Source organism: Pseudophryne corroboree, chromosome 7 (assembly GCF_028390025.1).
Source record: "Pseudophryne corroboree isolate aPseCor3 chromosome 7, aPseCor3.hap2, whole genome shotgun sequence".
Lineage (NCBI taxonomy): Eukaryota > Metazoa > Chordata > Amphibia > Anura > Myobatrachidae > Pseudophryne > Pseudophryne corroboree.
Genome location: NC_086450.1, coordinates 444,292,150 through 444,306,889, shown reverse-complemented (window position 1 = coordinate 444,306,889; position 14,740 = coordinate 444,292,150).

Below are 14,740 nucleotides of genomic sequence, written 5' to 3'. Positions count from 1 at the left end.
AGTATAGACAAACACACAGCTGTGCCTGAGAGACAAGGCGAAGTCAGTGTGGTGCGTGGTAGATGATAAAGGATCATCTACATTGATAAACGTATAAATTGTGTTACGGTGGATCTTTGCTTTGCGTACACGTGTCTCTAACAAAAGACTGAGACTTGCGTACGCAATCCAAGGGCCGACGCACGCAGCGTATATTATGCAACGGAGCGTACGGGTACGCCCACGTAACTCAAATCACAAGTTAGTTTTTTTTTTTCTCTCCTCTCAACGCGATAAGTAGCGCCACGCGGTAAATAACGCCAGGCGATAAATCGCGCAAATTTTTTTTAATTCCAAATTTAAATTAATAGATCCTTCTCCTAATTTGTAACACATCTGGTCTAAAGAGAAATTTCTGTGCAGAAATAGAAATAGAAACAAAAGTGTACATGTGGTGAGTGAGCGTGTTGTATACAATTTTACAGGTTGAACCACAAGAAAAGTCGAGTTCTCGTGAGGTACATGCGTGTAAGTGACGTACATGGTGGCTAGGGAGGCATCCCTGGTTAAAACATACAATTTGAGCATTAGAGTGTAGCAGACCAGGAGGTCATACTGTAACAGACCAGGAGGTCATAACAGACCAGCAGGTTCAGGTACAGCAGACAAGGAAGTCCGCTATACAGTCCACAGGCACAACACCAAGAAAGGGTTGGTGCAACACCCATATAGGCCATATAAGCTCTGGCTGAAGGAATTCGCAGCCGCAATTTTCGATTCCACTGGTCGCTCAGTACATAAGATTAGTTGCTTGTGTACTAAACGATTGTACCGCACGTAATTGTGTGCATTAGTAAACCTGACCGGTACTATTTGTGTACGAAGGTCATAAACGCTATTTGTACATTCTAACGTGATTTGTGTAATTTTTTTTATTTTAAGGGAAGTTCGCTGCTCACTCAGGAACTATCCAGCAACCAATAGTTACTGGAAAGAGTAAGTGTTCTTCGGAGCACCCTCACAGGTTCCAGTAAATAGAGGTTCAGGTCGCAGGGGCCCTAGGTCGAGTACGCCAGCACCATATCGGTGTGATCAGGTCGTATTGGTCGGCGTGGGCGAGTGAGTGGGGTACTCGGTAAACCGCCACCGTCAGCCTATTTTGGACATTTGGTTTGCGTAAGGGTTGGTTGAATAAAGCAACACCTTCGAACTATGGGGGCCACTTGTTCAGGTAGGGGGCGATCAACCTCGGTTCGGGTTGATTCAGTGAACCGACCAATTGGGTCGGCAAGGTATGTAATGTGTGAGAAATACGGAAGTCACACAGAAGCTTTATGTGATGAATGGGAGAGAATGACAGTACATGACGGGGAGAAATTCCCAAGAGTAGGTAGCTTCAGCACAGAAGTGTTAACGAATCTAAGGAGAAGGATATGTCTCATTAAATCAACAAAGAGACGAATCAAACATTACGATTATTTGCAGTTGTGGCAACAGGAAGGTGACATACAGAGAGGATTGGCTCAGGCGGCGGGATCTGGCTCAATCAGAAAACTGATAGCCACGGCCCCACCGCCACCATACATATCAGGAGAGAAATTGGTTGCGGAGAATGACGCACTAAGGTGTAACACACAAACACTTAGCAACTGTATAAATGTTAAAGATAATGTTAACCAATTAACCAATGCAAGTATTAACCCGTGCAAGTTGTACCCTGTTTTGAACTTTCCTCAGGAGTGTGATCAAGAAGACGAATCGGCAACAATTTCAGCGCTCTCTCTAGCAGCCACCATAGCAGAGACCACAGTAGGCACAGCTCCACCCACGAGATTAGTAACAAAGGCCCCTAGCGGAGGGATAGGTGAGGTCGTATCTACAGGTAAGTACGGCACCATACACTATGCTGAAGCCATTTCACCACAGGCTGTAGAACCCACACAGAGTGATGTTGTTAGAGTTACTCCTGTTAGGGTAATAGCTGTTCCAAATGGGAAAACTGACACATCAGGAGTCACCCCTGTGAGGAACATTGCCATGTACACCCCATTTTCCCGAATGGAATTAAGGACCATAGTGTCTGAATTCCCTGACCCTAGAAAAGACTTAGTTGCCAGTCAAAAATACATCAGAGACTTAGGTAACACTGTAGATCCCAACAATAAAGACTGGCAGATATTGCTGAGAGCATGTTTACCCTCCAATGTTGACGCAACTCAATTTTTAGCTGATTGCGGATTAGATCAGGATGTACCTCTTACAGATGTGTACAACAAAGATAATGTAAAAAGAATAAATTTACAGTTAAAAGAGTATTTCCCAGCGGTAGTCAGATGGAACAAGATATTCTCCATTAAACAGAAGGAGTCAGAGACAGCTGCAGAGTATTTTCACAGAGCATTATCAGAAATGGCAAAATACACAGGCATAGAGGACATTAAAACAAACATAAACCATCGAGAAGTAGCAGTATCGGTACTGATGGATGGTTTAAAAGAATCATTAAAGACTAGGGTACAGACCACACAACCATGTTGGCGAGGTCTGTCTGTGGCTACTTTGAGAGAGGCTGCTATTGATCACGATAGGAACATCACCAGACACAGGGAACAACAAAGTGATAAGTTAATGGCCGTAAGTATACAGGCCCTGACCACAAGGCAGCCTTTGATTGTATCACCAAACCCTGTGGGTAAGTCAAGTGTGGTTACTTGTTATTCTTGTCATAAACAGGGACACATGGCACGAGATTGTAGAGTAAAGAATGTACGAAACTCATACCAACCCCCTAGACAACGACACGACACACGACATTGGGATCAGGGTCCGCAGAAACGGAGTTATGAGCCACATGCAGGGGAAACAAAAAGATACCCCCCGAACAGAGACTGGCAAGCCTCTGGTAGCTCCCAATTAACTCCATCACAAGTAGTTGCTGCCAGCGGGATTCAGAGAGGTCACCATACCCAATAGGGGTGTGGCCATACCTGTAATCTGCAGCCAGTAAAATTGATTGCAAGTCTTGGAAGTGAACCAGAAATTGCAATCAATGTAGCTGGTAAATCATTAAACTTTCTTGTAGACACAGGGGCGGCCAAATCAGTGATAAATTCGACAGTTGGCATGAGGACCACTGGTAGGACAATTCCAGCCGTGGGAGTAACAGGAGTAGTCCAGCATTACCCTGTTAGCAAACCAGCAGAGATTACAATAGGGCCTTTACATACCAAGCATTCCTTTTTGCTGGCTGCATCGGCACCGACCAATCTCCTGGGAAGAGACTTACTGTGTAAAATGGGGTGCGTCATTTATTGTACTCCTGAAGGTGTATTCTTGGACATACCTGAGAATCACGCTCAGGAAGTACGAGACATGTTAGACTCCCCGTCAAAATTAATGTCACATACCACTATGACAAATAGGACTCCCTCCCAAGTAGAAGAAATTACATCTCAGATACCAGAGTCACTTTGGACTAAAGATGGACAGGACACTGGATTAATGGCAAACGTAGCTCCGGTAGTTGTACAAGTAAAAGATGGTAGGATAGCTCCAAAAATCCCACAGTACCCTCTGAAGCCAGAGGTGGAGTTAGGAGTTTACCCAGTAATAGAGCGCTTGCTACAACAGGGCATTCTGGTAAGAACGTCCAGCACTGCTAATAGTCCCATCTTCCCTGTGAAAAAGAGTGGGGGGAGGGGTTACCGGCTAGTGCAGGATCTAAGGGGGATTAACAAAATAGTTGAGAGTCAGTTCCCCGTAGTGCCAAATCCAGCTGTCATCCTAATGCAAATCCCTCCCACTGCGAAATTTTTCACTGTTATTGACCTCTGCTCCGCTTTCTTTTCGGTACCTCTGCACCCTGACAGTCAATATTTGTTTGCATTTACATACAGAGGAGTCCAATACACCTGGACTCGATTACCACAAGGATTCATAGATAGCCCAAGTATATTTTCTCAGGCTTTGCATGATTGTTTACAGTCTTTCCAACCAGTGAGTGGATCAGTATTAATACAGTACGTCGATGATCTACTACTGTGTTCTGATTCATTGGAGGCATCCCTGAAGGATACGAAACAGCTCCTGTTTCATCTTTCAGACACAGGACACAAGGTTTCCAAAGACAAGTTGCAATTATGCCAAACTAAGGTAAAATATTTGGGACACTGTTTAACACAAGGACTGAGACACCTGACCGCTGATAGAATTCAAGCAATTAGAGACATGACTCTGCCACAAACCCAGCAACAGATCAGAACATTTTTAGGAATGTGTGGGTATTGCCGTAACTGGATCCCAGGGTTTTCCATCCTAGCGTTACCCTTGCAGGAAATGGTCTCCTCAAACAAACCTGATCGGATTTCGCATACAGACGAGTCTGAGGCAGCATTTGAGAGACTTAAACAGTGCCTAACGCAGGCACCAGCATTAGGTATGCCGGACTATGGGAAACCCTTTGAACTATACGGAACAGAAAGTGCTGGTTGCGCGGCAGGCGTACTAACCCAAAAGCACGGTGATGCCAGCAGGCCAGTAGCATATTACAGCGCTCAGCTAGACACGGTAGCGCGATCCCTCCCCACATGCTTGCGAAGCGTTGCTGCGATAGCATTGCTAGTAACGAAAAACGAAGACGTCGTGCTAGGTCACAACCTCACAATTCATACACCACATGCAGTGTCAGCCTTGTTAAATTCTGCCCAAACCAGGCACGTCTCATCAGCGCGGTTTACAAGATGGGAATTGGCACTAATGGCCCCCGTAAACATCACCATAAGGAGATGCAGTGCATTAAATCCTGCAACATATCTCCCAAGTGTGTCTGGACAGACCCAAAGGGTGGAGGATGAGAGTACTGGGGAAAGAGGATTTAATACAAAGGAAGACACTCATGATTGTATGGAATATTTGACCCAAAATTTTACCGCAAGGCCTGACATCAGTGACAACCCACTGAAAGATGCAGAACTTACGTTCTACACGGACGGTAGTTGTCATAGACAGTCAGACTCGGGAGACTTGTGTACTGGATACGCAGTCGTAGATGACCAAGGCACCATAGAAGCGGAACCGCTAGGCCCACCTCACTCAGCCCAGGTTGCTGAACTGGTCGCCCTAACCAGAGCATGTGAATTGGCTAAGGGCAAATCAGCCAATATCTACACCGATTCTAGATACGCATTCGGGGTAGTCCATGATTTCGGAGCCCTATGGCGCCTCCGAAATTTCATGACGGCAGCTGGTACACCGGTAGCGCATGCAGCTCACATAAAAAGGCTTCTAACAGCGATACAGGAACCCGACAGAGTGGCTGTTATCAAATGTAAAGCACATACATTGTCAAAGTCAGAAAAATGTCTTAGTGCACACTGCCATATTTGCACCGCACACTGGTCCGTGCTGCGCATGCGTACGCTCTCCCGTGGAAGCGCATACCCGCAATAGCGTGCACTTGCACGCGCAGTATGCGCATTTACGGTAGAGTTTATGTGATCGTAGCGTGCGACTCATTCGTTACAAAAGTTCACAATTAATGTAGTTTATAGATCATGATCCCTTTGATAGTTTCTGTAAGTTTGGTTAAAGTATAATGTCCCAGAGCTGAGGAATCCCTCTTTGCATCGTACGAAGGGTTTAACAGGAATCATACTGCAGTGTTTGGTACCCATCGGAAGAGTATTTAATTAGCAATATTCCGGTGTTGGTTTGGAGCGTATTAATCGCTCGTGCGAATAGTTATGGACATAAGAAGTTTATGTCCATTTCTATGATTTGCACATACTCAGGTATGCGGCGGGAAACCCAGTTTCCCACCCACCTGAGCTGTTGGAAATCGTCACAGCCCACCTGTATGAATCACCCTATGACCTTTTGTTATGATGCAGGGCCGAATTCCTTCGGCCAATGGACAATGGGATTGTAGGACCAGGAGATTGCATTGTGTGTGGAGCATAAATAGGCAGGCCGACCACATCCAGCTCTCACTCTCTCATCAACGGTTATCTGCTGATAATCGGGAGCTGGATATCGAGGCGCTGGCGATCATACCCTTTGTGCGTAAGTTCTCTCCGTAATCATTGTCTTTCTGTGAGCCAATTTCTCTCTCTCCCTCTGTGTCTATTTCTCTCTCTCTATTTTCTCTTTTCTCTCATATCTCCCCTAGACTAAACTTTATTGTATTGTATTGTATTGTATTAGATCAGGATAGTATTGTAGTTTATCCCTTAGTTAGGTGTTTGGTTAGGAAGTCTTTGTTATATTGTAGTGTATCATTTGTACTGTGTTACTCTTTTACAAGTATACTAGATATAATACAGATTATAGGCTTTGGAACCCTAAACCAGTATCAGTGTATTTACTATAGTATTAAGTGTTCACTTGAGCGTCGGTGACGCTCAAACAGCTTTGTAGATAGTCAGGTTACACAAGGTTGCATTTACACCCTGTACTCACATTAAGGTATTCTGTGTGTTTCATCGGTATAAGGTTTAAATATAAAGGTATTGTGCTGTGAGCGCCTGCACCGCTGGAGACCTCCTCGTGGTCTCGAGCGTACGCTACGCTACAGCGAATCATTCCCCTAGACATAACCAATAACGTGTCCTGTGATCACTGGGCCGTGAGCGAACGTGACGCTTGAGCGTCTCGCCTACGGCTGAGCGATCGCTACGCAGATAGCGTACCATTACGGTACTTCTTAAGTAAACAGCGTACAGTGTTCTTAGCTTCATAAGGGTTGTTTATACGACAAAGGAATTTAGCATTGTCAATTGCGGGCTCGTCCGGTCCTTCTCATATCTGCACTAGGTAGATCAGCAGACATTATCCCCCAGCAAAAGGGTGGGAGGTTGTCTCGCAGTTGCTGACGGGATAAGCGTCTGCTTCGCTTAGGTAAAGAGTGCTGAAGGAATCCGGTAACCGGAAGTAAGAACAAAACGCTTGTGTCTTTTAAAACTGTTTATTTTTCTTTTGTCTTGCGTACGCACGCATATATCTGCATTTCTATTTCATTTTTTCGTATATCACTATTCCTGTTTGCCAAATTTTATAGTTGATAGAAAGGGCTAAAAGGAGATTTGCTGTTATTTAATAGTAGAGGTAATAGTTAAAGTATAGAACAACACACGGGTTGTCTGAGATACAAGGCAGTCAGTGTGGATTGCGGTAGATGATCAGGGATCATTTACATTGATAAAAGTATATATATTGTGTTACGGTGGATCCTTTGCATTGCGTACACGTGTCGCTAACAAAGACTAGCGTACGCAATCCAAAAGGCAGACGCACGCAGCGTTCATTACGCAACGTAGCGTCTGGTTACGCCCACGTAGCTCAAGTCACGAAAAGTTGAATTAGCGCAAAGCGATAATTAGCGCAAAGCGATAATTAGCGCAAAAGCGATAAGTAACGCACAGCGGTAGATAACGCGAAGCGGTAAATAACGCAAATCTATTTTTGGAAAATCTAAAATTTAGTTTAACAGATCCTGCTCCTAATTGGTAACACTCTTGGCCTGAAGACAATTTCTGCGCAGAAATAGATATAGAAACAAAAGTGTACATGTGTTGAGTGAGTGTGTTTTGTATACAAAAGTTTATACAATTTTAAAGGTGGAACCAAAAGGAAAGTCGGGTACTCGTCGAGGAACATACGTGTAAGTGACATATACGGTGGCTAGGGAGGCATCCCTGGTTAAAATAATATTTGAGCATTAGAGTATAGCGGACCATAAGGTATCAAGACCAGGAGGTCATAAGGTAACAAGACCAGGAGGTCATAAGGTAAACAGACCAGGAGGTCGTAAGGTAACAGGTAAATAGACAAAGAGGTCCGCTATAAAAGTCCAGTGGCACAACGCCTGGGGTGTTGGTGCAGAACCCATATAGGCCATATAAGCTCTTGCTGAAGGAATCGCGGCCGGAAACATCGATTCCATTAATCTTTCAGTACATGACAAGTAGTGTTCGTGAACTGAACGATTGGACCGCACGTAATTGTGTGCAGTAGTTAGTAACCTGACCTAATACCATTAGAGTAAACTGGTCACAAACGCTATTTGTACATTCTGACGTGATTTGTGTAATTTTTTATTTTTGGAAGGGAAGTTCGCTGGTCACTCAGGAACTATCCAACAACCGATACTTGCTGGGGACTGGTAGGTCCAGCACGCCCCAGTAAGTAAAGGTTTACAGGGGCCCTGGGTTGGGTACCACAGCTCTGGTTACAGTGATTGCGGCATAGGCCAACGTGGGCGAGAAGTAAGTGGGGTACTTGATAAACCACCACCGCCGGCCTGCCCAAGGACATCTTGGTTTGTTTGTAAGGGTTCGCTGAAAACCTTGAGATAAAAGATCCAAGGAGGAATAAGCAACGCCTACAGATTATGGGGGCCATTTGTTCCGGTAGGGGGCGATCAACCCAGGTTCAGGTTGATTCGGAGGACCGACCAGTTGGGTCGGCAAGATACATTATGTGTGAAAAATACGGTAGTCACACAGAGGTTTTATGTGATGAATGGCAAAGAATGACTGTACAAGACAGGGACAAGTTCCCAAGAATAGGTAGCTTCAGTCCAGAAGTGTTACAAAATTTAAGGAGGAGGATAAGTCTCGTTGAACTAACGAAGAGACAAAATAAACATTATGAATATTTACAGTTATGGCAACAGGAAAGTGAATTACAAAGAGAGTCTATTGACTTTTCTGACTCTTATCTTGAGAGGAGAGACATGGCATCGGGAGAGGAGTTGATTGCGGAGAGAAAAGCACAAGGGTGGAACAATAAAAACGCTCTTAGCAACTGTAATATAGATTATAAGAATAAGTGTAATAAATGTAACAATGATTATTGTAATACTGTTGAATGTACAACTATTAACCTGTGCCAGTTGCACCCCATGTCAAACCTCCCTCAGGAATACAAACAAGACAGTGAGCCCAGAACGATGTCAGCACCTCTTCCAACAACCATCACAGAAGCCATCCAGGTGGACACGACCAAATGGGTAAAGGCAATAATCGAACCCCCTAACGGAGGGTCAGGTGAGGTCGTGTCCACAGGTACGTACAATGTTTCATATCACGCACAAACAGATGTACCCCATATTGTAAGGCCAACACAAGATGATGGAACTGAGCTCAATCTGGCCAGGGTGATCTCAGTCCCCAATGGGAAGACTGACGATCAGGGAATCATTCCCGTCAAGGACAGTGCAATGCGCTGTCTCTTGTCCCGGACCGAATTGAGATCAATTGTGTCTGAATTTCCTGATCCTAGGAAAAATCTAGCCAAATGTCAAAGGTTTATAAAAGAACTAGGAAACGCCACAGAACCCACCAACAAAGAGTGGCGGACAGTGCTGAGGGCATGTTTGCCCTCCAGGGTTGACCCTGAAAAGTTCATTGCTGATTGTAAATTAAACACAGAGGTACCTAGTACGGAGGAACACAATCAGGAATGTATTAGGCAGATTAACCGACAGTTAGGAATATATTTCCCAGCTGCTGTCAAGTGGAATGAAATTTTCTCCATAAGACAAAACGAAAGGGAAAATGTTTCTAATTATTTCAATCGAGCACTGCAAATAATGGCTGGAAACACTGGGATCACGGACATCAAGACAAATGCACAACATAGAAGAATAGCGGTTAAGGTATTAATGAATGGTTTAAAAGATGAATTAAAAACAAGGGTACAGACCACCAACCCAAACTGGAGAGATATCTCGGTGACTGCACTAAGAGAGGCCGTCATCAATCAGGATCAGAATATCACCAGATACAGAGGGTCACAAAGAGATAAGTTAATGGCAGCAAAAATACAGGCCCAAACCACAAGACCACCCCAACAAAAGCCCCACACCCCTGCGAGAAATCCAGATATGGTAGTCTGTTACCATTGTCATAGAAAGGGACACATTGCAAGAGATTGTAGATCACGAGAAAGACAACACCATAATCATAAAAACCAAGGAACCAGGGAAGCACAGGGGAAACGATTGATGATGATGAGCATCCGAGCGTTTGAGGAGGCATCAAATCAGCCAAGACCCCATTTCACTGACACTTGGAGGAAGCCCAGGATTTGTTACCATTGTAGGAGAGAAGGGCATTATGCCCACAACTGCAACAGCCCACATAAAGTTAGACCCCCTAGACCAAGAAATGAGCAAAATTACAACACACACCATTATAATCAAGAATCACATAGGCAGGAAAGGTGATTGTTAGGAATGGAGGCAAGCCTGAGGTAACGGTTAATGAAGTGGGAGGTCATTCACTGAAGACACGGGAATGACCAGGTTAAACGTTGTAAATGTATTTGTGAAAAATGTTTTTCCCTTTTCTCACTCTCTATCCCCATCTCTGACGATTATTGGTAAGAATTCAAACATTGCATATTCGCCTGGTCCTTGCAGAAGTCTACCAAACCCCAGCATGACCTATCCACCACAATGTATTCTGGCCAGATACAGACAGTGGAATAATGCAAGTGCTGGTGGGGAGGGACTGCTCAAGGAGACCATTAGACACGTAGATACGACAGCCTAATAAGTCTGACAATGTTTTTCTAATACTAACAATGTTTTCTTACAATGTTTAAAAATGCTTTGTTTCTCTTTTCTTATTGATGGTTATTGTCGAGTTATGTAATGTATATATGCACATGAATTGTTCTCTATCTCTTTTGTTTTTTTGTTGTCTCTCTCTTCCCACTCATGTTTCCATGGTTTAAAGATGGTATGTCATCCCTCAGTTGGACCAATGGTAATGCCAGATTTTTTCTCCTTACAGAAAGATCGCCGGTTAGGAAGGAATATTGCATCACCAGAATGTTCGTTTGGAAGACTGAGAGACAGCACCTTTGAGAGGACAGCAGAACAAGAAGAACAACAAGACGAGAGAACTTATTATCGTAACAAGTTCTCTCCCCCTCAAACTGTTTTCTTATACCCCCTTTACAAATTTCTTCTTTTCTCCTCCTGTAAGATGGACTTGCCCCAAGAGACTGTGATATGGATTTTCCCGTTAACCATGATGTTGACCAGAGCAGTCTGTTTCGGTGAGAGTACCAGTGAGGTCGAGAAAGGATCCAGAAAGGTCCTGATGACTGAGACGGAGGTGTAAATTTCCAATAGCAACCCAATCACCAAGCAAAGGCGAGTACCGGGCACGATCTAACAACCATGTTATTTGTAAACAACTGTGAAGGAATGTTAGTTCAAAAAGAAAGTTGTATCTGTAGGCTCTGTAACAAAGTAATGCCAATCCAGTTTTAATATCCATATGGACCGGCATCCATTGAGTGACTATCACTCTCTAGTGGGTAACGTGTTAAATAAGACCGATTGTTGGGTATGCTCTCAAGTACCTCAGGGACACAGCAAATCAGGGCTAGTACCATTTCCTTTAACGTTAGGGGAGGTACTTGAGCTAAGTGGTGGGAGACCGGTGGACCGGAGGTTTAACATCTCCAGCCCTCCTAGTTTGAAGCTCCACCAATACCATGTGGATAGGTCCCTCTTATGTTTTAACATCTCCAATCCCAGAAAACCGGGAAATTGGGAAGTGTCATGGAGCAACCTTACCATGACCTTTTCACACAGAGCAGATAGAATGCCTACAGATACAGAGCTCGTACGCCACATAGTCAGTAGAGGAAAATCTTTCCGGTATCGATATACCTTAGGAAATAGGATTACTAGAGTTGGAGAGGTATCACCAGGATACTGTGCACATATCGTACAAACCGATACGTGCATTAGGCAGATGGAAGAATTAGGGTCAGGAGATTTCACCTGGAAGGTTTGTAACATGGTCATGTCCTTCTCCGTCCCTTATGTTCTCCCCGATGATGCATATTTCATATGCGGGAGAAAGGCGTACAAGTGGCTTGCCCCAAACTCTGAAGGATTGTGTTATATTGGAAAAGTATTGCCTGAAGTAATGACTGTTACACATGACAAAATGAAGGACATACACCGTGGTGCCCAAACTCCTTATACTCACACTCACTACGAGCACCTTGTTAAAAGACAACTGTCAGAAAGGTTAGAGCATCCGGCCTCTGATCTTATCCATGAATCCACCGGGATTCAGGTTCTGGTAGCGTTAGATTTCACTCGCACCGCTCGAGGTGTGATGAATTATAGATACATTTCCGCACTCGCCAATTTGTTAGATAATATCACTGAAATGTATGATGACACGTTTAGATACACTGGAAGAGAACTTCAAGCTTACAAAACAGAACTAGTTCAGCATAGGATGGTTCTTAATTATCTTACAGCAGTAACAGGCGGATATTGTGTTACATTGGCAACACAGTACGGCATAAAGTGTTGCACGTATATCACAAATAGCACCGAGGATCCGGTAGAGGTCATAGACCAAAAGATGGACGATATTCTGCAATTAAAGTGGGAATTTCGTCGAAAACACAATCTCACCCTTGCTGCTGTAGGTAATGAGCTGACTGGTTGGGTGTCATGGTTGAACCCGCGAAATTGGTTCTCCGGTTTAGGAGACTGGGCTCAAGGAGTCATAATGGATGTTGGAAAGTTTCTCCTATGTATTTTGGGTGTCGTTATATCTATTGGATTGATATTTAGATGCGGGCAGGCTTTGATGAGGTGCAAGCAAAGTACGAAAGTGATGAGCTTAAGGAGTGAGGAAACTGTAATTAACCTGGATTTGATTTATGACCCAATGCTAGAAACCATGACGTAATGATGTAATGAGTATACGGTCCGCCTTTCACCCATTTCTATGTTTTCCTCCGAGGTACAAAGACCCACGTAGACGAAGGATTTGATGAGCCAAGGGGCCGACAACGGAAAGATGGAAAGAAGAAGAGCAGACGACCTGATATACAAGATTTTGATGGACAATGCCATGGGTACCCCAGTTTCCCTAGGAACTTTAAAATCACGCTAGCCCAACATTTTTTGTAAATCCATGGACGTTGTATGTTTTACTCACGATTTATGAGCAAAAGCACAAAGAAGAAGACTCCAATCAACCGACACCAATCAAGACCCCAATCGACGAACGTACATTAACCTGACATAGAATATCATTGCATTTTTCGTAAGTGTTCTTTATCTTCATCTCTGCAACCCTCAGGCAATAACACACATAGTCGATAGGGAATACAGGCACAGATAGCAGCAACCACATACCCCCCCAATTCATGTATCATCAACTAAAATGTGCATCCCCATTGTGTTACAACCACAGCCGAAATGAGCTCGGTAGAGTTTGACAGCCCATCCACAGACCTGTACCACAGGATAAGAAGGAATTCAAATGTATACTTCGCAATACCTCGAAGCTTGATTTACCACACGTACGGCACGATGATACATGACCCTCCAAACATGGACTCATACACACATGCTTCTACTTTCTCACTAGGTCATACCCTCTTCACACCTACTCCATTCTTCTTCCTTTCCCCACCATGGAAATCAATTAACCCCTGACTTACATTTTTCTCCTTAAATATTTTGTGGCAGTTATTATTGACTGCCAAAGGGTGGACTGTCAAAGTCAGAAAAATGTCTTAGTGCACACTGCCATATTTGCACCGCACACTGGTCCGTGCTGCGCATGCGTACGCTCTCCCGTGGAAGCGCATACCCGCAATAGCGTGCACTCGCACGCGCAGTATGCGCATTTACGGTAGAGTTTATGTGATCGTAGCGTGCGACTCATTCGTTACAAAAGTTCACAATTAATGTAGTTTATAGATCATGATCCCTTTGATAGTTTCTGTAAGTTTGGTTAAAGTATAATGTCCCAGAGCTGAGGAATCCCTCTTTGCATCGTACGAAGGGTTTAACAGGAATCATACTGCAGTGTTTGGTACCCATCGGAAGAGTATTTAATTAGCAATATTCCGGTGTTGGTTTGGAGCGTATTAATCGCTCGTGCGAATAGTTATGGACATAAGAAGTTTATGTCCATTTCTATGATTTGCACATACTCAGGTATGCGGCGGGAAACCCAGTTTCCCACCCACCTGAGCTGTTGGAAATCGTCACAGCCCACCTGTATGAATCACCCTATGACCTTTTGTTATGATGCAGGGCCGAATTCCTTCGGCCAATGGACAATGGGATTGTAGGACCAGGAGATTGCATTGTGTGTGGAGCATAAATAGGCAGGCCGACCACATCCAGCTCTCACTCTCTCATCAACGGTTATCTGCTGATAATCGGGAGCTGGATATCGAGGCGCTGGCGATCATACCCTTTGTGCGTAAGTTCTCTCCGTAATCATTGTCTTTCTGTGAGCCAATTTCTCTCTCTCCCTCTGTGTCTATTTCTCTCTCTCTATTTTCTCTTTTCTCTCATATCTCCCCTAGACTAAACTTTATTGTATTGTATTGTATTGTATTAGATCAGGATAGTATTGTAGTTTATCCCTTAGTTAGGTGTTTGGTTAGGAAGTCTTTGTTATATTGTAGTGTATCATTTGTACTGTGTTACTCTTTTACAAGTATACTAGATATAATACAGATTATAGGCTTTGGAACCCTAAACCAGTATCAGTGTATTTACTATAGTATTAAGTGTTCACTTGAGCGTCGGTGACGCTCAAACAGCTTTGTAGATAGTCAGGTTACACAAGGTTGCATTTACACCCTGTACTCACATTAAGGTATTCTGTGTGTTTCATCGGTATAAGGTTTAAATATAAAGGTATTGTGCTGTGAGCGCCTGCACCGCTGGAGACCTCCTCGTGGTCTCGAGCGT